Here is a 23818-nt window from a genome sequence, read left to right as displayed (position 1 = left end):
CAAAGGAAACGTGAATGTATAAGGTTAGAAAATAAGAGTTTGGCAGTAATCATGGGTATCTATTTCAATGCAAGGAGTGTAGTTAATAAAGCAGATGAGTTGAGGGCACAGGTAGACACATGGCAGTATGATATAGCTATTACAGAAACATGGCTTAAGGAGGGACAGGAATGGCAGCTCAACGTTCCTGGTTACAGGGTTTTCAGACGCAATAGGGAAGGGGATAAGAAAGGAGGGGGAGTGGCAATTTCCTCAAGGAACTATTACAGCTGTGAGGAGGGATGATATGTTGGAAGGTTCATCAAAGGAGGCCATATGGATTGAGATAAGGAGCAAAAAAAGGGTAATCACACTACTATAGACCCCCAAATAGTCAGAGGGAGATAGAAGGGGCAGATATGTAGGCAAATCTCTGAGAAGTGCAAGAACAATAGAGTAGTAATAGTAGGGGATTTTAATTACCCCAAAGAATTGAGAGAGCAGAATTCTTGAGGTGCATTCAGGAAAACATTTTTGCCCAGTATGTAGCAAGTCCAACAAGAGAGGGTGCAGTTTTAGACTTAGTTTTAGGAAATGAAGATGGGCAGGTGGAAGGAGTGGCAGTGGGAGAGCATTTTGGTAGTAGTGATCATAATTCAGTCAGTTTTAACATAATTATGGAAAAGGACATAGATTGAACAGGAGTTAGAGTTTTCAATTGGGGCAAGGCCAATTTTACTAAACTGAGGAGTGATTTAGTGAAAGTGGACTGGAAACAGCTACTTGAAGGTAAATCAGTGTCAGAACAATGGGAGGCATTCAAAGGAGATTCAAGTAGTTCAGAGTAAACATGTTCCCACAAAGAAAAAGTATGAGATGGCCAAATCTACAGCCCCATGGATGTCAAGGAGCCTGCAGGGTAAGATAAGGCAGAAAATGAAAGCTTATATCCGACACCGAGAACTCAATACTACAGAAAGCTGAGAGGAGTATAGAAAGTGGAGGGGTGAAATCAAAAAGGAAATTAGGAAAGCAAAGAGAGGGCATGAAAGAATATTGCAAGCAAAATCAAGGTGAACCCAAAGATGTTTTATCAGTACATTAACAGTAAGAGGATAACTAAGGAGAGAGTAGTGTTTATAAAAGACCAAAAAGGTAACCTATGTGTAGGGGCAGAAGATGTTGGTATTGTTCTAAATGAATACTTTGCATCTGTCTGCACAAAAGAGGGGGACAATGCAGATATTGTAGTTAAGGAGGAGGAGTGTGAAGTATTGGTTGTGATTAACATAGGGAGAGAGGAAGTATTAATGGGATTATCACCCTTGAAAATTGATAAATCACCAGGGCCAGATGAAACAGATGAAATGTACCCTAGGCTGTTAAAAGAAGCAAGAGAGGAAATAGCAGAGGGTCTGACCATCATTTTCCAGTCCTCACTGGATACAGGTGTTGTGCCGGAGGATTGGAGAACTGCTAACATTGTACCTCTGTTTAAAAAGGGTGCAAAGGATAGACCGAATAAATACAAGCCAGTCAGTCTAACCTCAGCAGTGGGCAAATTATTGCAATCTATTCTGAGAGACAGGATAAACTGTCACTTGGAAAGGCACAGTTTAATCAAGGATAGTCAGCATGGATTTGTTAAGGGAAGATTTTGTTTGACCAACTTGATCAAATTTTTTGAAGAAGTAACAAGGAAGATAGATGAGGGTAGTGCAGTTGATGTGGTCTACATGGATTTTAGCAAGGCTTTTGACAAGGTCCCACATGGCAGACTGGTTAAAAAAATTAAAATCCCATGGGACCCAGGGAAATGCAGCAAGGTGGATACAAAATTGGCTCAGTGGCAGGAAAGGGTAATTGTTGATGGCTGTTTTAGCGACTGGAGGGCTGTTTCCAATGGCATTCTGCAGGGGTCAGTAGTGGGTCCCCTGCTTTTTGTGGTATATATTAACGATTTGGACGTAAATGTAGGGGGCATGATCAAAAAGTTTGCAGATAACTCAAAGATTGGCCGTGTGGTCGATAGCGAAGAGTATAGCTGTAGGCTGCAGGATGATGTTGATGCTCTGGTCATATGGGCAGAAATGTGGCTAATGGAATTCAACCTGGAGAAGTGTGAGGTGATGCATTTGGTGAGGTCAAACAAGGCAAAGGAATACATGATAAATGGGAAAATACTGAGAAGTGTAGAGGAAGTGAGGGACCTTGGAGTGAATGTCCACAGATCCTTGAAGGTAGCAGGACAGGTCAATAAGGTGGTTAAGAAGGCATATGGAGTCTTTTCCTTTATTAGCCGAGGTATAGAATCTAATAGCAGGGAGGTTATGCTGGAACTGTATAACTCATTGCTTAAGCCACAACTTGAGTACTGTGTGCAGTTCTGGTCACCTAATTACAGAAAAGATGTAATTGTACTAGAGAGGGTACAGAGGAGATTTACGAGGATGTTGCCAGGACTGGAAAAATGCAGCTATGAGGAAAGATTGGATAGGCTGGGGTTGTTCTCCTTGGAACACAGAAAGCTGAGGGGAGATTTGATTGAAATGAACAAAATTGTGAGGGGCCTGGATAGAGTCGAGGTGAAGGGTCCATTCACCTTAGCAAAGAGGCCAGTGACGAGGGGGCATAGATTTACAGTCATTGGTACAAAAATTAGAGGGGAGACGAGGAAAAACTTTTTCACCCAGAGGATGGTGAGGGTCTGGAACTCACTGCCTGAAAGTGTAGTTGAGGCAGAGACCCTCAACTCATTCAAAAGGAATCTGGATATGCACCTCAAGTGCCATAATCTGCAGGGTTACAGACCAAATGCTGGAAGGTGGGATTAGAATGGATGGATTGTTTTTTGGTCGGCACAGACATGATGGGCCAAGTGGCCTCTTTCTGTGCCTTAAGCCTTCTATGATTCTATAAGGGCATCGTGAGCCTCCCTTGCACATATCTCATGACGTCTTTCCTATTGTCCCTGGGATCGTTCATCTGGCGATACTTGGCCAGCTTCCTCCTCTGCATCCTCATCAAGCAAGGAGGCATCATGCTCCTCAATATCCTCATTGTTCAACGCCTCCCACTATGTAAAGATAGGCTGTGCATTGCACAGCAGACCACCGCGAAATGCGAAACCTTCACCAGGGCATACTGACAGGCTCCACAGGACTGATATAGGTACCTGAATTTCAACTTCAGCAGACCAATGGCCTGTTTTATGGTTGCTTGCATTGTCCAGGTGTTGTACCCGTCTTTTGCATCTGTGCATGAGTTCCTCACAGGCATCAGTAGCCATATCCTCAGTGGGTAGCCCTCGTCTCCAAGGATCCAGCCCTGAAGGCGCGTGGGAGGCCGGAAAAGGACTGGCACTTCGGACTGCCTTAAAATATACACATTTTGGCAACTTCCCAGGAAGCATGCCCAGACCTGCAGGATCTGTTTACGGTGTTCGGAGACAAGTTGTGCATTGAGGGATTGGAAGCCTTCCCTGTTGATGAAGGCTGGCGGCTGGTGTTGGCCACATGTGGGCAGTCTATGACAGCCTACACCTGGGGGAATCCAGTGATGGCCCCGAACCTGATGGGCCTCTCAGTTTGACTGCTCGGATCTGTGCAGAAGCATAGTCGCTGGCACTCCTGAAAAGGGAATTGGTGACGTCCTTGATGCACCGATGGATCGCTAACTGTGAGATCCCACACATGCCCCCAGTGAATCCCTGGAATGATCCAGAGGTACAGTGACCTTCAGCGTCACTGGCATTGGATTTCCACCAAGTCCCCTGGGGCTTAACTTATCCCACATCATAGCGCATAGGTCAGTGATGGCCTCCCTGGAGAGGCGAAGTCTTCATTGGCACTGGCTCTCGGACATCTGTAGATATTTGAGCCTCGACCAGTAGACCCTCTGAGGGTAGCATTTGCTCAGAGGACGTTGCTGGTTTTCCCCTCTGTGCCATTCGTCACTGTCTGGAGGCCAATTTTGACCCTCCTCTGCGCTCACAGGTCATTGAGGTACCAGTGCCCGGACCTCCTTCCCGCTCTACTACATCTCCTCTTCAATGGGGTCCCCAAAGCCTGGATGAATGAGGCCTATTATATGTGGCCTCTCCCTAGGTTCAAGGCCTTCACTGCCAATGGCTGCCCCCCTGGTATGGCACCCGGCAGTTCTGGCACCTTTGCCTTCACTCCTCAGATGATTCCTGATGCCCTCCCTTCTCCACTCTGTCTGGCATTTTATGCTGTCTCTCCTGATGACTTCCCCTTGCAACCAGCAATGAGCTCTGGCCTCCATGTCGCCTCCCTCAACCACGCAAGGCTCTGAATCCACATGGTTCCCAAGCGCCGTTAGTAAAATTTAAAACTGAGAATAAAATCACTATCAATAGGCCTCTTAACTATCTTAATTGCCTGCCCACTGCGTCGATGTCTGCTCTCCACCCTCCAAGTTTGCCACCATCAATAAAATCAGGATGGGATGTCACGACGTTACACTTTGAGTCCGCATCTACCATCCCCAGTTTATGCCCCCCCTGCTTCCATTCCCATCCCCAAAGGCCGTATAAAATTCTGTTCAACCAAATTCACCAATGCAGGTACACCTCCTTTGATCCCATCTTGTATTTTTCTCTTGTTTTATTACCAATCCCTTATGCATTGCACTATCATCACCTTTAACATTTAATCAATCATAGATATCTCTCATCTGTTCTTTTCCTGCACCCTTCCCCCTCCCCCTTTTCCCTGGCTCTGTACTTTATTCATCTCTAAAGATTTTTGAAATGAAATCCATTTGAAACGTTAATTCTGTTTCTCTCTTCACAGCTGCAAAATGTTTCTAACATTTTGTTTTTGTATTGCCACGGTTGCTATTCTGCATTGGTGTCAATAAAGCCATCATTTTAAATACTTAAACATTTTTTTGGCGGCATTCTAATGCCAAAAGTGTCAGACTGCCAGTAGGAACTGGGCAAAAGGAGGGAGACAATCTGGCCCAGTTGCAAGGCGTGGGCTAATGCGAAGAAAGTTAATTTTGTTTCCTGCCCCCTCCAATTTTATATGAGCAGTTGAAGACCTGTCCTGCAGGCACACTGCATGTCATTCTGTATAATTGAGTGACGCTCTTTTGTTATTCTATTCTATGTCTAAATAAAATATACACAAAAGCAGCCATGGCCATAAAAATACAGAAAGAAAAATGAATTATTGTTGGTGCAGTGATTAAAAATAACCTCCAATTTTAAATGGTTTCAAAAGTACAACTCTGTAATTATGCCAAGTGAAATCACACATTTAATGTGTACTTCAATGTGTCTTCAGCATTGTAAATCACCATCACATTTTCCACATCCTCATCATTTACTCTGACTGTTTTATATCCACCTACTGTAAAAACTGATACAAAATAAGCATTGCTGCCAGTCCCTTACTCTCAAGCATAGATGACCCATTCCATCTCTAAGTGGTCCAGTCTTCTTTAAGGCCGGAAATTTTCCCTCGGCGGATGGGAGCCGTCCACCAACTGAAAAATTAGTGGCAAACCCGCCTCCACCTGGCCTGGGGATTCAGACCGCATTTTGTGGTTGCCAGTCCTTTAATTGGTTTAAGGTGGGACTTTCACCTCATTGAGGCAGGAAGTCACGCCCAAGGGAGCTGCCGACAGCTCTTTGTCCCAGTAGTGCCACTGGGAGCGGTGGCCACTGCTGGGATTACACCCAGCCCTTGGAAAGAAGATGTTGGCGGGCCCCGGAACGAAGGTAAGTTTTTGGTGCCTCACCATGGGTATTCGGTTGGGCCCCGGTGAGGCAAGGATGGTTGATTGGGGGAACGAGGGGGCATGTTGGCTGTGAGGGGGTGGTTGGGGCAGCGGGGGAAACCCTCTGTCAGGCACATGGTGCCTGATCATGATGGTCCCCTCCCAGGCCATCAGAAAGCCGCCTGCTTTTGTCAGGCGGCTTCTCTTGGGCCTGGGCTGCCAGACCAGCCACAGGTAAAATCTCCGTGGCAGTGGGTGGAGGCCTTAAGTGGCCATTAAGTGGCCACTTAAGGGCCATGATTGGCGTGGGGTGGGTGGGCCGTTTTTCACTGCCGCTGCCCTACGTAGAGTGGCGGCTGAGGCGGGAGCGGGTCATGAAGGGCCCCTGGAGCCTCCAGCTCCATTTTATGCCCTTTTCTGCTCTTTTGGTGGGGGGGGGAGGGGGGGCGTAAAATTACAGACTACGTCTCTTTTTACTTTACAAAAACAAAATACAGCAGATGCTGGAAATCTACAATGAAAACATGAAATGCTGGAAATACTCCGCAGGGCGGCCGCACCTGGAGTATTGCGTGCAGTTCTGGTCACCGCATTATAGGAAGGATGTGGAAGCTTTGGAAAAGGTGCAGAGGAGATTTACTAGGATGTTGCCTGGTATGGAGGGAAGGTCTTACGAGGAAAGGCTGAGGGACTTGAGGTTGTTTTCATTAGAGAGAAGGAGGAGAAGAGGTGACTTAATAGAGACATATAAGATAATCAGAGGGCTGGACAGGGTGGATAGTGAGAGCCTTTTTCCTCGGATGGTGATGGCAAACACGAGGGGACATAGCTTTAAGTTGAGGGGTGATAGATATAGGACAGATGTCAGAGGTAGTTTCTTTACACAGAGAGTAGTAGGGACGTGGAACGCCCTGCCTGCAACAGTAGTAGACTCGCCAACTTTAAGGGCATTTAAGTGGTCATTGGATAGACATATGGATGAAAATGGAATAGTGTAGGTCAGATGGTTTCACAGGTCGGCGCAACATCGAGGGCTGAAGGGCCTGTACTGCGCTGTAATGTTCTATGTTCTATGTTCTATGTCTGGCAGCATCTGTGGAGAGAGAAAGAGTTAACGTTACAGATGGGTGAACTTTCATCACAGCAGTTCTCATGAAAGGTCACAGACCTGGAATATTAACTCAGTTTTTCTCTCCACAGAGCCTCCTTTTAGTTGTGCTTTGAAATGAAAATATGTTATCATAATAACAGTTGAGGTTAGAAAGAATATCTGTTCTAACAAGAGTCACACCTGCAATATTAACCTTTCTCTCTCAGAATCTGATTGACCTGCTGAGAATTTCTTGCATTTTCCATTTTTTAAATTGGGGTCTGGGGGAGCCCTCCTGCTCCTCCCAGCTCCTCATTTAGGTAAGTACATTCTAAACATTTTCCTTGTTGGCAGTGGCCTCCCCTTTAAGGTAGTCCCTTTAAGGACAGCTTGTTAGGTTGCATGTAGACCTGGTTTTCCTGAAAGCAGCCAGTCCAACATTGCAGAGGGCTTTCAAATAGGCATTAGACCTCTGTTTTGCATATGTAAAAAGCCTACACCAACACAGTGGGTGGTGTGCTTATGGCTTATAATGAGCAGGCAGTTCCTGACAACCATATTAGAGGCTTAGGAGCCCATTTAGTGCACAAAAAACAGCATAGTGCAATTGAATTTCTAGGCCATCATCTATGAAGAGAACAAATAAGTTAACTTTTTAGGTTCTGATGGAAGGGCCTGAAATGCTAATTCATCTGATCTCGCTGCTGAATATTTGTAGTATTTTATTTTGTTTCAGATTTCCAGCATCTTCTGTTAATTTACTTTTTGTTTAAGAAATTAATCAATTTCCTCAAATTGACAGTTTGTTTTGTAAATCAGGAGTATTCCGGTATGTAAGATGGCATATTTTAAATACAAGCTGGGGATGCTAAGAACATTGATCTTTATTTTAATAGTGAACCAGGCCCCCTCCCTTCCTGGCCTCAAATGTTAAAATTAAATGATATCAGCTCATAATCCACCACCACCATTAACAGGGCCCCTTTATTATTGACAGTGTCCTTGTTTTCTATTTGTTTGCGCCTTATAAAAAGACATAATAATAGCAAGGATGGAGTAAACAAATTTAATATGCCTAGTTATCTAGGCTTTGAAAAATGTAATGGATTAAAATATTAATGAATCATTAGCTATCATCTTAAATATTTACCCAATGTGGAGGCAAAAGTCTCTTATTTCCTTTTGAATAAACAGTTGCTCAGTGCTTACAGCAAGAAAGTGATCATCTGAAGCCTAATTCTAGAAAATTTTATTTGAGTTATAGTGAATCAGCAGGGTTTCTGCCATCAGATGTGATTCTTACACGCAGGTTGAATAACAACTGAGAGATTGTACGAATATTGGTTGAAGAAGAGCACTAAAATAGAAATGATCTCAAATTTGACAATGACACCTCATCCCAGTCAATTCCTGTGGCACTAAAATGCCTCAAAATCACAAGGATGGAAGTTTGTGGTGTTCTGACAAATAAAAGTAAGTAAGGGTGATTAAAAAGATGACTCTTTTGCCTTACAGTATATCAGAACTGTAAGAACGTGAAAATACCCCGTCGACATTGACTTCAGACTCTTTCATATGCGGATGAATATCTACTTGGAACCCAGATTCTTCACATTGTTTCAGCAAAGTAGTAATGTTGTTTTGAGACAGTCGCAAATATCTGGGAAAAAAATATTGTTAGTAGTGTGCATAATTTACAGCAGATAAACTGTTCTATAAGTCAAACTCTTGGTGTTGGTTAATGGCAGCAGTTCCACAGGGCATCTTTCTTCTAACCTTGAGGTAATTTCTCAAGACTGACTCAAGAACTATGCTATCCTTATAACAAGTATTACAAAAGTGCCTCTGTGTTTTGTTAAATCTATTTTTTGAGGATTCATTTTTGAAAGATTGAAGAAATGTTAAACTTTAGGGTTTTCAAAGGCAGTCATGCAAAGGCCACCTGACTTTGAAAAACAGTCCCTGGAAATGTTTTTTAAAAGGGGCACTGAGAAGTCTTGTGAGGAAAACAAGCCTTTCCAGGAAACCATCTGACTTCCAGCAACAACAACAACAAGCTTTTCCAGGAAACTACCTGACTTCCAGCTCAGTAAACAACCGAGAACTTTGGACACCTGGAGAAGTTGTTTATAAAGAAGTGATAGGTCAAGATTGATGGAGGTCAAAAGGTTGACCTCCTGTTTTGAGTTGGGGTTGAACTGTATAAAAAGAGAGAGAATTCCCAAGGAAGGAAAGAAGACCAGCACCTCTCTAAAATACCCTGAGAAGTCCACTGTGGCAACGCATCTCGTCTTTTGTCTTTGAAGAAAAGCCTGCTAAATTAATTCTCAATGCCGCTTGAAAAGAACTGTTCTAAAAGATCCCAGTGATCCATCAATGTGTACTCAGGCCAGACTGTATGCCAGTTTTGGAAAACAACATATCTCATCTGCTGTTTCTTCAAGAATGAGCAAGTATTCAGCCCAAGTGTTTTTTTTTGTCTGTAAGAGAGCTCTAAAAACAAAAATCCCTTTATTTTCCGGTTAACCGGTATATGTGTGTGTGTGAGTGTATGAGGGGCTGAGGTAAAAAGGGAGCTTTAATATTTTAATCTGTGTGTTTATGCTTTACTTTATTACTGGTTATGACTTGTTTTATAATAAACTGATAGGTTTGTTGTTTATTAAAGAAACCTGGATGGTGTGTTTTATTCTGGGATAAAAATAGAGTTTATGATTGACCGTATCGGTAAGTGGGAAAGATTTAAATATATGTTGTGACCCGTGGAGAAGTGGAACTAGAATAAACAGTGCACTCCTCCCCCCTTGGTCGTAACACAAGGATGTAATATCTATCTGCTAAGCTTGTCAGCTTTTGCTTCTAAAAATGATCTCTCAATTAATAAATTCTGGTGTAAAAGTGTGGAGATTTAATATTGCACATTCAATATTGGGCATTCATTGTACTGATGTGCCTTTGATGCGTGACTGTTGGTAATTGATCTATGTTCTCGATAGTCAAATCACCCTGACATAATCAGACACAAATATGAACAGAGACAAGGAAACACAAAGTAATGCATAGTTGAATGGTGAATTACAAACGTATACAGGGACGGAATTTTATGGGCCACTGGGAGATGGGATGGAAAGAGGGGGGGAGGTGGGGAGTGACCATAAAACGGCGGCGGAAGGCAGCAGCTGGAATGCCTGTTGCTATGCGATATTGGGGGCAGGAAAGGCTGAAGATGGCCTTCCTGCCCAGAGGCCAATTGAGACCCTTAAATATCCAATTATAGCCACTTAAGGACATCTTCCCATTGCTGCTAGTAGATATCAGCAGCAGGTGGTCCTCTGCCATGTGGGGAAGTCGCCAGTAAAAAAAAAAGGCGGCCTCCCTACACGGGCTTGGCGGTGGGGGCCTCTTCCGTGGGCAGTCTGTGGCGTACGGACGGCCCCCAGCAGCAAAGGCTGCCTCTCCATGAATACCCCTGCCCTCAATGACCACCCTCTGTCGTCCTCCCCCTCTTGCTGGGGACTGCTGGTCTGGCCCCAGCGACCCCATCACACTTACCTGGGGTCCGTGGCTCTTGTAGTACCGGCAGTGGCCACTGCTTCCATTAGTGCTGCCAATACTGCTGAGCTGCTGGCCCTCCAATTGGGGATGGGATCCCTGTCCTTAAAGGGATGGCGACCATGGCGCCGGGAAGTTAACTGCCTGAGCACCATTAAATAGAGCCATGGTGGTCTCCAAAGGGCCTTCGCATGGTTACCCTCTCATTTTAGGGCCAGGGTCTGGACCCCTCCATAAAATTCAGCTGGGGTCAATGCTTATTCAATATAGGTTGGAGTATACACTTTTGAACTGTGCTAACCCTGAAAATACTGGCTGAAAGGGAGTACAAAGATACATACACATTTGTATCTTGTATCATTCATATTTCATGTTCAACTTTGTTTTTTTCATGACATAAAGCAGGCACATCTGAATAAGATATGTATATGCAATCTTAGTGTAAGTGAATAACAAACTACATTGACTAATTATGTGTTGAAAAAGTAATATTTTAGTATTTTATATCTGTTTTTGCTAAAATAAAATACTACATATATCTTAAAATTTGATAGTTATAGTGGCATGGTTATGGCACTGGACTAATAACTCAGAGGTTGTGAGTTCAAATCTCAACATGGCAAGTTGTGAAACTGAATTCACTTGTCACTTGTGGCCAGCACCAGAACCTTCAGAATAACAAACAATATTTGCTCTGATAAAAAGTGTTGGTGCTATTGCAAACATATAAATCAAGGCAAAAACGTATTTTATTTTATACCCAATAACCCAGACACTAGTGAGTTACCATCCAGCTGTATCACATGGTGGAGGGATTTGAGAAGAAAACTGGATTTTGCAATTATTTTTAAGGTACAGGGAAAAAAAATGTTTGTGTGCAAATTGGAATAGTTCCAACAATTCTGGCCTGAAGATGAAGCTGTGTATGTTATGGGGTGAATCAGAATGTACTAAAATCACTTGATTTGCTTATTTTGTTTTAACTTTTTGTCATGCAGGCCCCCACCTGCCAAGAATGAGGAACATTAATTTCATCACATGGGCATTAAATTGTTGCTGGGAAGAGAAGGCCTGTTACAAAGGGTTGCCAGGCCCCTGGCTGGAAAGACAGTTTTGCATATTAGCAGACTGTGTTGGAACAAAGGAGCTATCCCCTGCTCCAATACAATACACAGAACAGACCTGGTCAAACCAGTCGGTCATGTGACCACCCTGCTGGCCAACTTGCAGAGTTTTAATTTGTAAAGACAGTGTTTAAACTGGCAGAAAGCAGAATGCTCCTGGACCGAAGAAGACCGCCTGTCTGCTCCCATCTCTTTCTTATGGAACTGAAACCCACTGAAGACACATGAATCCCAAGAGAGAAAAGTCTCCTACAGTGGACAAGGTTTAAGAAGAATACTGGGCCCCAACGAAAAGCAAGAACTACCTACAATCAAGGAATCTACAATGAGCTCGAAGACCCGTAACAAAAACTCTTCAGATATTGCCTCAAACCTTTTCACTTTATTTTTCTTCTGCTCTTTTCTGTCTCTATTTGCATGTGTGTATCATGTATGCATGCTAGCATGGGCGTGTTGTGTATCCATAGGCGTCAACCAAATTAGAGTTTAAGTTTAAGCTTTAATAAATTTCAACCTTTTTTCTTCAAACCTAAGGAAACCTAAGGAAACCTGTGTGTGTGTGCTGGTTTCTTTGCCTTATAATTACAAAGCGGTGAACAAGGATTCACGAAGGGGGAGCTAAAAAGTGTGTTTAAAAATAAAACCGTGTTATCGTATGACCAGATGAAAGCTGAAGGGGAACCCTAGACATTTCTCACTGGATCATAACATTTTATATTGGTCACTATCATCAATTTTATTACCTGCATCTTAGAACCTCTTCGGGTTTGAGCATTTCATAACTTGATTGACCTTTAACGTCCTCATTTGTGACCTTTGTAAGCATCTCATTTAGCCTTTTATCAAAGGAAAGAATTCCAAATGAGGCTTCACGTGAGTCATTAATAGGCTTGCTTCCAGCTGAAGAAAGGACCTTTGACAAAGAGGGTATCCTTGTGATTGTCCCACGACTGCCAAGACTGCTCGGAATCTGGCTGGAACGTGAATAAGATGTGCTATATTTATTCAGTTTAGCTAGATTGACACTTCCTGGTATACTGTTCATATTCTTGTTCGGGCTGTCCATGTTCCTCGAGGTGGATGAGTTAATTGGCAAACTTAATCTACTAAATGGTATTGATGACTTTAAAGTTGACTGCCCTGCAGGAAAATGATTTTAGTAAACATTCCTTTAAATCAAAGGTTTCATCCTGTAAGTAGCAATATTTTCTTGAAAACGCATGTTTAGTCTTCATTTGCTATAGCATTTTTGTGTTTTCTTCAAAAAATTGTAAACACAACATGAAATTACACTCAGCCTAAAATTCAACAAGTACTTTCTCAGGAATGTAAACTTTGATTGCCCCAAAGTTTGATTGTACATAGAAAGCAAACAATATTCTTTTCTTTCTGTTTCATTTTCTTTACCTTCTTTCTCCACTTAATTGTCTCAGGTACAGTTCCACACACACCAGTGATATACAAGTGAGCAATGAAAACTGTTACAGTGAGCATTGACATTGGCAGACTGCAACGATATACACAGAGTCTGATTCTAACCTCACCTGACGTCCACTCATGCAGGTCCAGCCGGCAATGCTGGATAGGAACCAGAAGGAGGAATAAGGGCCGATTTCCCCCTTCCCTTGCTCACATTTACCTTCTGAGATAGACTAACTCTATGGGGAGGTGGTGGCATAGTAGTAATGTCACTACAGTAGTAATGCTCTGGGGACATGGGTTTGAAACCCACCATGGCAGATGGTAAAATTTGAATTCAATTAATAAAAATCTGGTGGCCATGAAACTATTGTCAATTGTGGCTGACTCTTAACTGTCCTCTGGAATGGTTCATGGGCAATAAATGCTGGTCTAACCAGTGACACCCACATCCCACCAAAAAAAAGGAATTAAAAAAAAAGCTTTCCTGATGTGTAGTGCTGAATTCTACACCATGAAACAAATGTTATGTTTACTAGAGATCAGATGAATAGCTAAATTAATGTACAAATTCCCTTGACACGATAAATACCTGAACTCAGGACATCCTAAAGTGCTTCACAGCCAATTAAGTACTTTTGAAGTGCAGTCATTGTTGTAGGGAAACAAGGCCCCATAAACAGCAACGAGCTAAATAACCAGATAATCTGTATTTTATTTATTGATGTTGGTTGAGCGACAAAATGTTGGCCAGGCACTAGAAGAACTCTCCTGCTTTTCTTCAAATACTACCACAGGCTCTCTTGCATCCACCTGAGAGGACAGGGAAGGCCTTGTTTAAAGTCTCAGCTGAAGGACAGCACTTCTGACAGTACAGAAATCACTTAGTACTGCACTAAAGTGTCAACCCAGATTATGTGCTCAATTCTTTGGAGTGGGGCCTGAACTCATGGCCAGCTAACTGCCACCAATAGTGCTAGCACCGAACCAAGATTGACATTAGTGTTAAATATTGACGATGGAGAACAGTAATTGAGGTTGTGCTGCTGATAGGGCTACAAAACACTATTGCTTTGATTCTGCATCCTTTACTCATGTCCAGTAATCAGCTTGCTATTTCTACCATTGTATAATTAGCACAACTAAACGATTGAAATGAAATTAACACACTCGTAATATTAATGATACAGTTCAATTTGCCTTTGTGATTCTGCCCTAAAAATCCAAAATTCAAAGATTGGAATTCTGATCTGATATTTCATATTGGCAGTCCCTAGATTGCCAGATTAGCAAGATGGACACTCTCCATTTCTCCTCTTCCCCAACTATACTGCCAGAGAAAGTTGATATACATTCATGTACACAATTTTAAGGGATTACATTCGGATCCCAATCATTCCCTTTCCCAACAAATCTTTTCGCTAAGTAACATACTGTTTCCAGTACATCAGGAAAAATGGATTGGGAAAATTAGAAAATTGATTGCCACTATTTGGCCCTCTCTATTAATATGATTTTTCTTCTTCCCAGATTAGGAAATAACATATAAAACAAGAATCCACCTTTGTTACTAATGTTCCAGCTACAGACAGCAGAATCTCCCCATCGACCGGATAAGCAATATGAAAAACAAATGGCAGAATAGGGAAAAGCTGTAGAAAGTCCGAGTCTGATAATGTTTTGCTTACATGTTTGCTGTCACTTTTTTTTTTAAAGAGACTGGTTAATCCAAACTGAAAATGTTACCCATTTGGGCAAACTTTTTGCATTTGCAAATTAGCTGTAAACAATTCATGTAAATTTAGGTTTCGGATTTCAAGTTAAAAGGGTGATCAGAAATACAGAGAGACTCTGCAAAAAAAAACATAGCTGCAGAAGCAAAACATAACAGTAAAAGCTTCTTCCAATAGCAGCAGGAAACTGGTGAGAAGATCAGAAGATGCAAATGAACTAGAAACTGAGAATGTGCTCAAAATTGTGAATATTCTGAATGATGAGTTCTTCTAAAAATACACAAGGAAAATGAAAAGAAAATGCTCTGCCCCAAAAAGAGTACCGAGGCATAATTCAGAACTTCAATATACATGACACTGATGTCCTAGGCCAGCTGAATGCACTTAAAACAAATAATTTCCCAGGGATAGATGGTATTTATCCCAGAATGTTGAGAGAGATTCACAAAGCCAATAGAATTTTGATATACATTGTTGAAACAGTAAAATACAAGTCAGAGGAGGTAATGATCAAATTAGAGAGTAACATAAAAACAGAAAATGCTGGAAACTTTTGCCAGAGAATGATAATGCTTTGGTCACACCATACCTTGAGTACTTTGTTCACTTCTGATTGCTGAGAAAGAAGGGAAGCATTCAGACAGTGAAGGCAGTGATCCCTAGTGTCAGCTGTCTGGATAATGAAGAAAAATAGAGAGGCTTGGGCTTTTCAGCCTGGAAAGGAGGCATTTGAGAGGTGATATACAAGATAGTGAATGGTATGGAAAAGGTTAACTTGGAATACTTTAAATGGGGTAGGGGTAGGACAAGAGGACACAGGTTCAAATTCACAAAAGATAACTTTGGGACTGATATCAAAGGTTCTTCTTTGTGCAGCTGGTGAAGAACAAATGGATTTCTGGGTCAAATGGTAGAGGCAAAAACAATGAGATGTGACAATTGAGGGACTGGCGGGTTGTTCCAGATGGATGAATTGAGATGGACCAAATGCCCTTCCTCATTCTTAAGTATTTATGTTATCTCTCAGTTCAAAGATCATACTGGCTGTCATAGAACATTCAAACAGGAAACTTCTCAGCAGCATGATTTATGAATAATTATCTATTATTTTGTTGGGATATTTTTTCCCTGTGACATGGCTTTCCTTTCTTTATCATTTTTTCCCCTCACCTCTATCTTCTTTCTTGAAGGCACTGATCCTTCTGGCATATAATTCCATCAGCCACACTCTCTTACCTCACCCAAATGGCCATTCATTCTGGGCAAGCCTAGAGAGTGAGTGTTGGCAGGCTATTTGCCAATTGGGGGCATGACAGTAGAGCCTAATCCTGTCCTTATGAGACAACCACAGATTTGGCACTTTTAGCATGGGTCACTGGAGTGTAAATCCTGGTTGATACTTGCTCTTTTTAATCCAGGGACAATTAGATCAAATATATTACTGCCACCATTGCCCCAGTTGAGATCAGCTTGCTCAGTATGGCAATCAAACCTGTGACCCTCCTGACTGACATGACTGAGCACAGTGCTGGTGTGACATCAAGGTGCCTTTCAGCTATAATTAAAAGATGGTTTAACTGCTTTATAACTGCACAGTAGAATTATCAACTATCATGAATATGTGTACAGCTCTGATATTTATATGATGTAATGCAAATTTACACTGTTCCTACCAATCTTTTTTGGGGGGTTCTGAAGAAAGCTTGCAAACTTAGGTAGGTGATCTCCAAACTGACTTCTTAAGGTTTCTGAAGATGTCTTTACCGACACTTGCCGCTGATCTTCTGATGGGGTTATCTTAGAAATTTTTTCTGGCAACTTTGAAAACAAAAAGTTACTGTATATTTACTAGATTTTATAATACTGCTAGCCTCTTTATGACAAATATTCAGAGGGAGATTGGGATTGGTCAACATTGTTGCATCCATTTGGCCGAAACCAGGTACAATAATGACATATCCAGCAGTTGGAAGGCCCACACCCGATTTGAGTGTGTGCACAGACTACTGCCGAGTTTAGCATAACTTTTTTTTTAGGCTGCCATGTCGATTGCCCGTAATAGGTACAGGCCCACAAAGATATCAAAATGAGGCTCCAGCACCCATATCTGGATTCATTCACGGAGTCTGTTTGAACTGTGCTGTGAAAGCTCTGACTCTTTTTTCAGGTTGTACTGCGGCCTTAAAGGAACCTCCAGGAAGAAGCCTCCAGGTAAGCTCCTCCTGTCTCCTTATTAAGCTCACAGCCGCAAAGTTGGTCAGGCTCTGAGTGGGGAGCTGCATCACGTCACCTGATTGGCATCCACAGCTCACTGCAATGATGATGATGGGGCCTGAGCCAACTGAGAAGGGTGTGTGGGTTGCTCCGTTTTGGTATGCGTTGGATGCGTGCTGCATGGATCATGCCCAGTTTCAGGCTGTAAAGAATTTAGGGACCAGAGTCCTTGTTCATTTTATGTTACCTTGATTTTCAAAGAAAAAATACCAGTTGAAAGTTGAAGGCAGCTAATTATCTCACTTATGTTTTACTGACATAAAAGACCATTGCTAATTGTGTAAACCTGTGAGATAGAGATTATATTTCTAATACATAGGCACATAGGCAATTTCTTTACTTGTTCTAATTTGCTTTTAGAAAAAGGTGAATATTGAAGCAAACAATGAGTCTTTGAGGGAAGCAGACAGGATGGAAGAATGGGAGGGGAGGATGGAAACTGGTTGAGGCGAAGGGTCTTCTGCCCTCTTGGCATCACCCTTGGGGAGTGAGCAGGAGTGCAGATGAGTGGAATGTGGATTATGAGTGAGACAAAGGATAATAGAGCAAGAGGAAGGAGCGGATACATGGGTTGAGTTGGTAGATCAAAGGGGAAAGAGTATTAATGTTAGGATTGAGGAGGCTGTAGAAATGGGCTGGGGACACAATGGGATCAAAGAGTTGGAGGCGGGGGGTGGGGGGGGGGGGGGAGGAGGGGGAGATGCCTGAGTGATTGGGGGAACGAATGGGAAGGGAGGTGCTAAGGTCCACATTTTCTCTACCAATCCCCTCCATAAATGCAGCTTGTAGGCAGTGATGACTGCTTTTCCTGCCACATCACACCACCCACCAGGAACAGGAGAAAAGATTATAAGGGATGAACTTTCTCACTGATGTCAGAACCTTAGCAGTTCCATACAGTTAGGTGTGTAAGTGTTGCTTTAAGAGATTGAAGAGTGTGCTGGTACCCAGGGAGAGCAAGGAAGAGCATTGTGTATTAACATGCCAGTCCTGCTCAGGTTATTTTAACTTCTGGAAGCAGAGCTCTACACTCCTGGGAGTGACGGACATGGCAGTCAGTGCTTATGTTACCTCCCTTCATGTAGCACCAGTGACAATCCTGGCAGGCTTGGTAGTACAGATACCCAGGAATCTGTGCCTCCTGCCTGCAACCTTGGCCTGGAGCTCTATATCACTAAAGTTAGTATCACTGTGATTAGAAGGTGGAACTCATGACCACAAGGAGTAGTTGAGGTGAAAAGCATAGATGCATTTAAGGGAAAGCTAGATCAACATATAAAGGAGGAAAGAGTAGGCTATACTGATAAGGTTAGATTAAGAGGAGTGAGAGGAGCTTGTATGGAGCATAAGCACCAGCATGAACCAGCTGGGGAAAATGAGATTTCCTATGCTGTACATTCCATGTAATTCTATGTAAGTTCTCTATCCTTCTCCTGGATGCACTGCACTGCTGTCCTCTGGGCATCAATAGCATTTGCATGATCATAATTCTCCCCAAGTATAATCAAAATGTTAATAAGAAATGCAAAGAAATGATATAAAAGAAAAATGAAAGGAATAAACACTGTTGCTGTTTTACCTGCTTGTCCTCCAGAGTGAAGGCTGAACAGTGTTTTTTAAAGGTGGCATAGAAGTGTCTTGGAGCTTCAGCTGCTTACACCTACTTTACACCAATGCTTGCCCCAATTAGCTTGCCCAGCAAACTTGCATCTAATTTCTGCTGGCCACTGGTGATTTTCTCAATAGGACAGCATTGAGGAAATTACAGACCAGAGAGATAATCAGAAGAGACCAGATAGAGAAGCAAAAAGAGTTAAAGGGAGAGAAGTAAAAGAAAAGAGACTGAAGCAGAAGAGAGAGGCAGAGAGAAACAGCAACACAAAGATTGGTACGTTTATCATGTGTAACACTATGGGAGATTGACTCTTATGTTAAAAGTATAATGGGCTAATATTTTATGTATTTACTGATATTAGACATATTTAAGTACATTTTGGTTGTTTGGTCTAATATTTAATGATTTCTGCATAAACAATACAACTCCTATCCTTCCTTGTTTAGATAGCAATAACATTCTAAAACTATATACTTAATACAAACTAAAATAATTACACCCACCTTTCGTAGATTAGTGAGGATCTTCTGAGTTGAAATGGTCTTCAATTTTTCCAGACTTTTTTCAACTTTTTCTTTCTCCATTCTCCTTGACTGTTCATTCAGGACGTTCAAATGCTCTAAAGCTCGTGTTGTTTTCAATAGCTATAGTGGGGATGAAAGGGAAGTAGTACATGCATTTATAATATATCATCCCATCAGTACATCTCCTGTGGCAGTGTTTATGGATAATGCCATGAGCGGTCACTAATGGATAGGAATATGGTAAGAATAGTTGGCAGGCAATGCAATATGCATCTGGAAGGACTGGGCTGGTTCTGTACAATATATGGCATGTTTGCACTTTTATTATATTGTTAATTATTACATGCCCTTAATCGATTTTTTTTTAACCTGTGAAAAGTTACCTGAAATTTAACTTGAAAGTTCATGCTTTACTCAATTTTCTTATTTTTTTTACCTCCCCCCCCCATCCTCCCATCCCCGTCCTTGGAAAGGGACTGTTGACAGTAATTTATTCTATCATTAGACTGGAGGAGGGGGTTGCAAACAAAGGGCTGGATTTTACCGAGCTCCCGACGTCGGGCTCTGTGGTGTGTGAGGCTTCCAAACTCATCCACTGCGCACTGGCAGATAAAACGTGTCAGGGAGGCTATGGAGATTTATCAATACCACACCATCCCTCAAGACAGTGCCCTGCTCATCAGTGATATCCGGCTACCCCTACTCAAGAAATACATCACCACCTGCTCTGCAACATAACCTGACAAGAACAATAGTATATATCGACTTACCGCAAGACACAATCAGCTGCAAGAACAATAGCATGTACCAACCTATCACAGAACACAATTAGCCGACCAATGTATTTTTATTATAGCATGTTAAAACTTTTCAGTACACTACAGCGAAAAACCATCTGAAAATGCAGATTATGACTGGCAGAAGGATCGCGCACCAGACGCCACCGATGTAAGCTGATTGGCAAAAGAACCAGAGGCAACATGAGGAAAACCTTTTTTTAAGCTGTAAGTGGTTAGGATTTGGAATACACTGCCTGAGAGTGTGGTGGAGGCAGATTCAATTGTGACTTTTAAAAGGGAATTCAGTGTCTGAAGAGAAAATATTTGCAGGACTAGGGGGAAAAGGATTTGCTCTTGCAAAGGGCTAGAATGGACATGACAGACCGAATGGCCTCCTTCTATGCTGTAACCATTCTATGAGTGAGGAGGAATGTTTATTTGTTACCACAGTTATTATGATGCAATAAAGTACCGAAGCAAAGCAGACAGCTGGAAGGCGACCTGCTGTCCAGAATCATTGCTCAGTTTATTTTCCTATCCTATGTGAGGCCATTTTAAAGTAGGTTCTTTAAGCAGAACCTCTTGGCAATTAAGTACATTGGGATTTGCCCCAGAGGGGTGTTCTCGCAGTTACCATTATTAATAATAGCAGGAGGACGGGCGGGGGGGGCAGGGGCATGTCTGTGTCCATACGCTGTAGTAAAGCACCTCTTTCCAATGTCACACCTACCTGGCACTTTTCCCTCTCGTTGTTGACTTTAAGAACTCGTGCGTTCTTGCCGTCGATCCAGTCTGGATAAGAGCCTACCATTTTCACAACACGTCGCTGCTGCCTTCCCTTCTGAAATGCTGTAGCTTTCCTCCAGTAAACCCATTGTGACGTTCCCTCCTCCGTGAGCAGCCGGTAACAGGTTGTCAAGATAAAGCAACTATTGCGCATTTGGTGCCGTGTCAGGTGGAAGATGCAGAGACGGGCGCAGTTCCAACGACTAACTCGCTGTTATGGAATGTGACTTTCACCCCCACTCTGTGTTAGCCAGTTGAATAAGACCCTGATGCTGAGTCTGGCTTAAATTTACCACCAAATAAGGGGCAGTCAACTACCACTAGCAAAGTTACAAGAATGGAAAAGCAAACACAGAAGCTGGTAAACACATTACTGTACGTTAAACAAATTAACACAATCGTCAAGGTGTTAGGAGGCAATAACATTTTCAGATAAGCTACGTGAATTTCACAATTACTGTATTCATACAGCCATGCAACGCACTTCATTGTATGACACCTTAGAGTGGTTTGGCTTTATGATTCCAAAAATGTAGAATTACATGGAAATTACAAGATAGAAACAGGCTGATCAGCCCCTCCAGTCCTTGTTGGGCTTTATCTTCCACATGAGCTGTTATCCAACTCCTGACTCTACCAACCAACCTCTTAGAAGCTTTCGGATGTGGTTATCAGAATCATACTGTGATTGCTATTCACCAATGAGATTACTGCAAATAGATGCCCAAAGAATGATCTTATGATTCATATTGGCCAATGAGGTTGCGAACCTGAATACCATTTGCTAATCAACTAACCCAAAAGCAACACCGGCATTTTCTTAAGATGAAGGTTGTGAATAAAGAATACTACTTATTAACAATCACATTTTAACATATCTTGCCCAAAATTTCTGTTGTCTGTTATTGCAAGAATGAATTGCTCCCAGTGGCACTGCTGGTACTGCAGAGATGTGGGCCCTCCAATTGGCAGCAGCTCTGGAAGCAGGAGCTCATCCCTTAAAGACATGGCATCCCCGACGGCAGGGAGTTAATTGGCTGCCCACAGTGGAATTGCACCAGGGGTCTGACAGAGGGCCAGGGTGGGGTATCTCTCCGCCTTCCGGCCCACCGACAGGACCCCCGTCTCCGGGATCCTGGCCTTGGTTTCACAGAGGAGCAGTGAGGACAAGCTGTAATGCCTCTTTGTGATAAATGCTGGTTGAGTTTCCTTTCCCCATCCTCTGATTCTCCTACACAAGTGTATACCCGTAGAAATGCCATACCTTATCCCTAGGTGTGGGTGGGGAGGAGGTCTGAATAGCTGCCAATGATTTGACTCTGTGACAAACAAGAAGTAATTGTAGAAATCAGAATTCAAATTCTACAGACTGTTGTATGTTAGGAGGTCCTCAGTTCAACCTGTATCAGGTGATAACAGTTGCTGCACCTCATCAATTTCAGTCTTAGCTCCCAGACACTGGAAAGTTGCACCACTGATTCACTGTGACAAATGCAAATGTGTCCAGTGGGTATTTAGCATTTGATAGGGTGGAAGGCTCAAGATCGCAAGAAAAGTTGGGAAAGCATTTTAAAGGTATAGATATGGCAGAAATGACTTCCACATATATAGGCCGCCAATGCAATGAAACAGTGAGGATGTTCACCCCCCCAATATTTTTACAATGAACCTTAGTAGGCAGTAGATATTATATGGGATATATTTTTCTCTTACCTATATGACCAGCATAAATTTAATTGTTGGTTTTGATATCACAATCTAATTCATAAAGAAAGGAATGTGATTGGAGGATTTTACCTCCCTTCTGAATAGGAAATATTCTCAACTCTCTTGCGTGCAATGGGCCACTCGGTAGCTCACACTTCCAACTGAAGCTCCTTCATGGCATTTTAAAGAGGACATTCTATAACAGTCTTTTGTCTCCATTTAGGAAGTCACAGAAAGCTGGAGTTCTGTACGCTGCCACGTTCCAGGCTGCATCTAACCAGTAGTTCGAAAGTGCAATACAGGGCACAAGAGCTGATTTAAGGTTTTTGTCCCACCACTGGTTTGAAACTGTTTATCTGTAGTGTTTCAGCTGTTTGTAGTGCTCTTGCCTCTGACTCAAAGTTGTGGATTCAAATCCCACTCCAGAGCTGGCACAAAAATCAAAGCTGACACTCCAGCACAGTACTGAGGGAGTGCTGAACTGTTGGAGGTGCTATTTTTTGGATGAGACATTAAACTGAGGCCCTGTCTGCCCTTTCAGGTGGATGTAAAAGAAGCCATAGCACTATTTTGAAGAAATGCAGAGGGGAGTTATCACTGGTCTCTTGGCTAACGTTTGTCCCTCAATCAACATCACACAAACAGATTATCTGGTCATTATCACATTGCTGTCTGTGGGAGTTTGCTGTGTGCAAATTGCCTGCCGTGTTTCCTACATTACAATTGTGACTACACTTCAAAGGTACTTCTTTGGCTGCAAAGTGCTTTGGGACGTCCTATGGTCATGAAAGGCGCTATATAAATTCAAGTCTTTGGTTCTTTCAATGCACAGTTGTGAGTTATGCTGTCGGGTGCGGTTTACATTCAGCTCAGCGATTAAAGAATCCTGCTCACTTATGGCCCCCATTTTAAAAAAATTCATTCATGGGATGTAGGCGTCGCTGGCTAGGCCAGCATTTATTGCCCATCCCTAATTGCCCTTGAGAAGGTGATGGTGAACTGCCTTCTTGAACTGCTGCAGTCCATGTGGGGTAAGTACACCCACAGTGCTGTTAGGAAGGGAGTTCCAGGATTTTGACCCAGCGACAGTGAAAGAACGGCGATATAGTTCCACGTCAGGATGGTGTGTGACTTGGAGGGGAACTTGCAGATGGTGGTGTTCCCATGCATCTGCTGCGGAGGTAGAGGTTGTGGGATTGGAAGGTGCTGTATAAGGAGCCTTGGTGCATTGCTGCAGTGCATCTTGTAGATGGTACACACTGCTGCCACTGTGGTCGTTGATGGAGGGAGTGAATGTTTGTGGATGGGGTGCCAATCAAGCGGGCTGCTTTGTCCTGGATGGTGTCGAGCTTCTTGAATGTTGTTGGAGCTGCACCTATCCAGGCAAGTGGAGAGTATTCCATCACACTCCTGACTTGTGCCTTGTGGATGGTGGACAGGCTTTGGAGAGTCAGGAGGTGAGTTACTCGCCACAGGATTCCTACCCTCTGA

The sequence above is a fragment of the Heterodontus francisci genome, chromosome 17 (genome assembly GCF_036365525.1).
Source record: "Heterodontus francisci isolate sHetFra1 chromosome 17, sHetFra1.hap1, whole genome shotgun sequence".
NCBI lineage: Eukaryota > Metazoa > Chordata > Chondrichthyes > Heterodontiformes > Heterodontidae > Heterodontus > Heterodontus francisci.
This window is presented reverse-complemented; position numbering follows the sequence as displayed.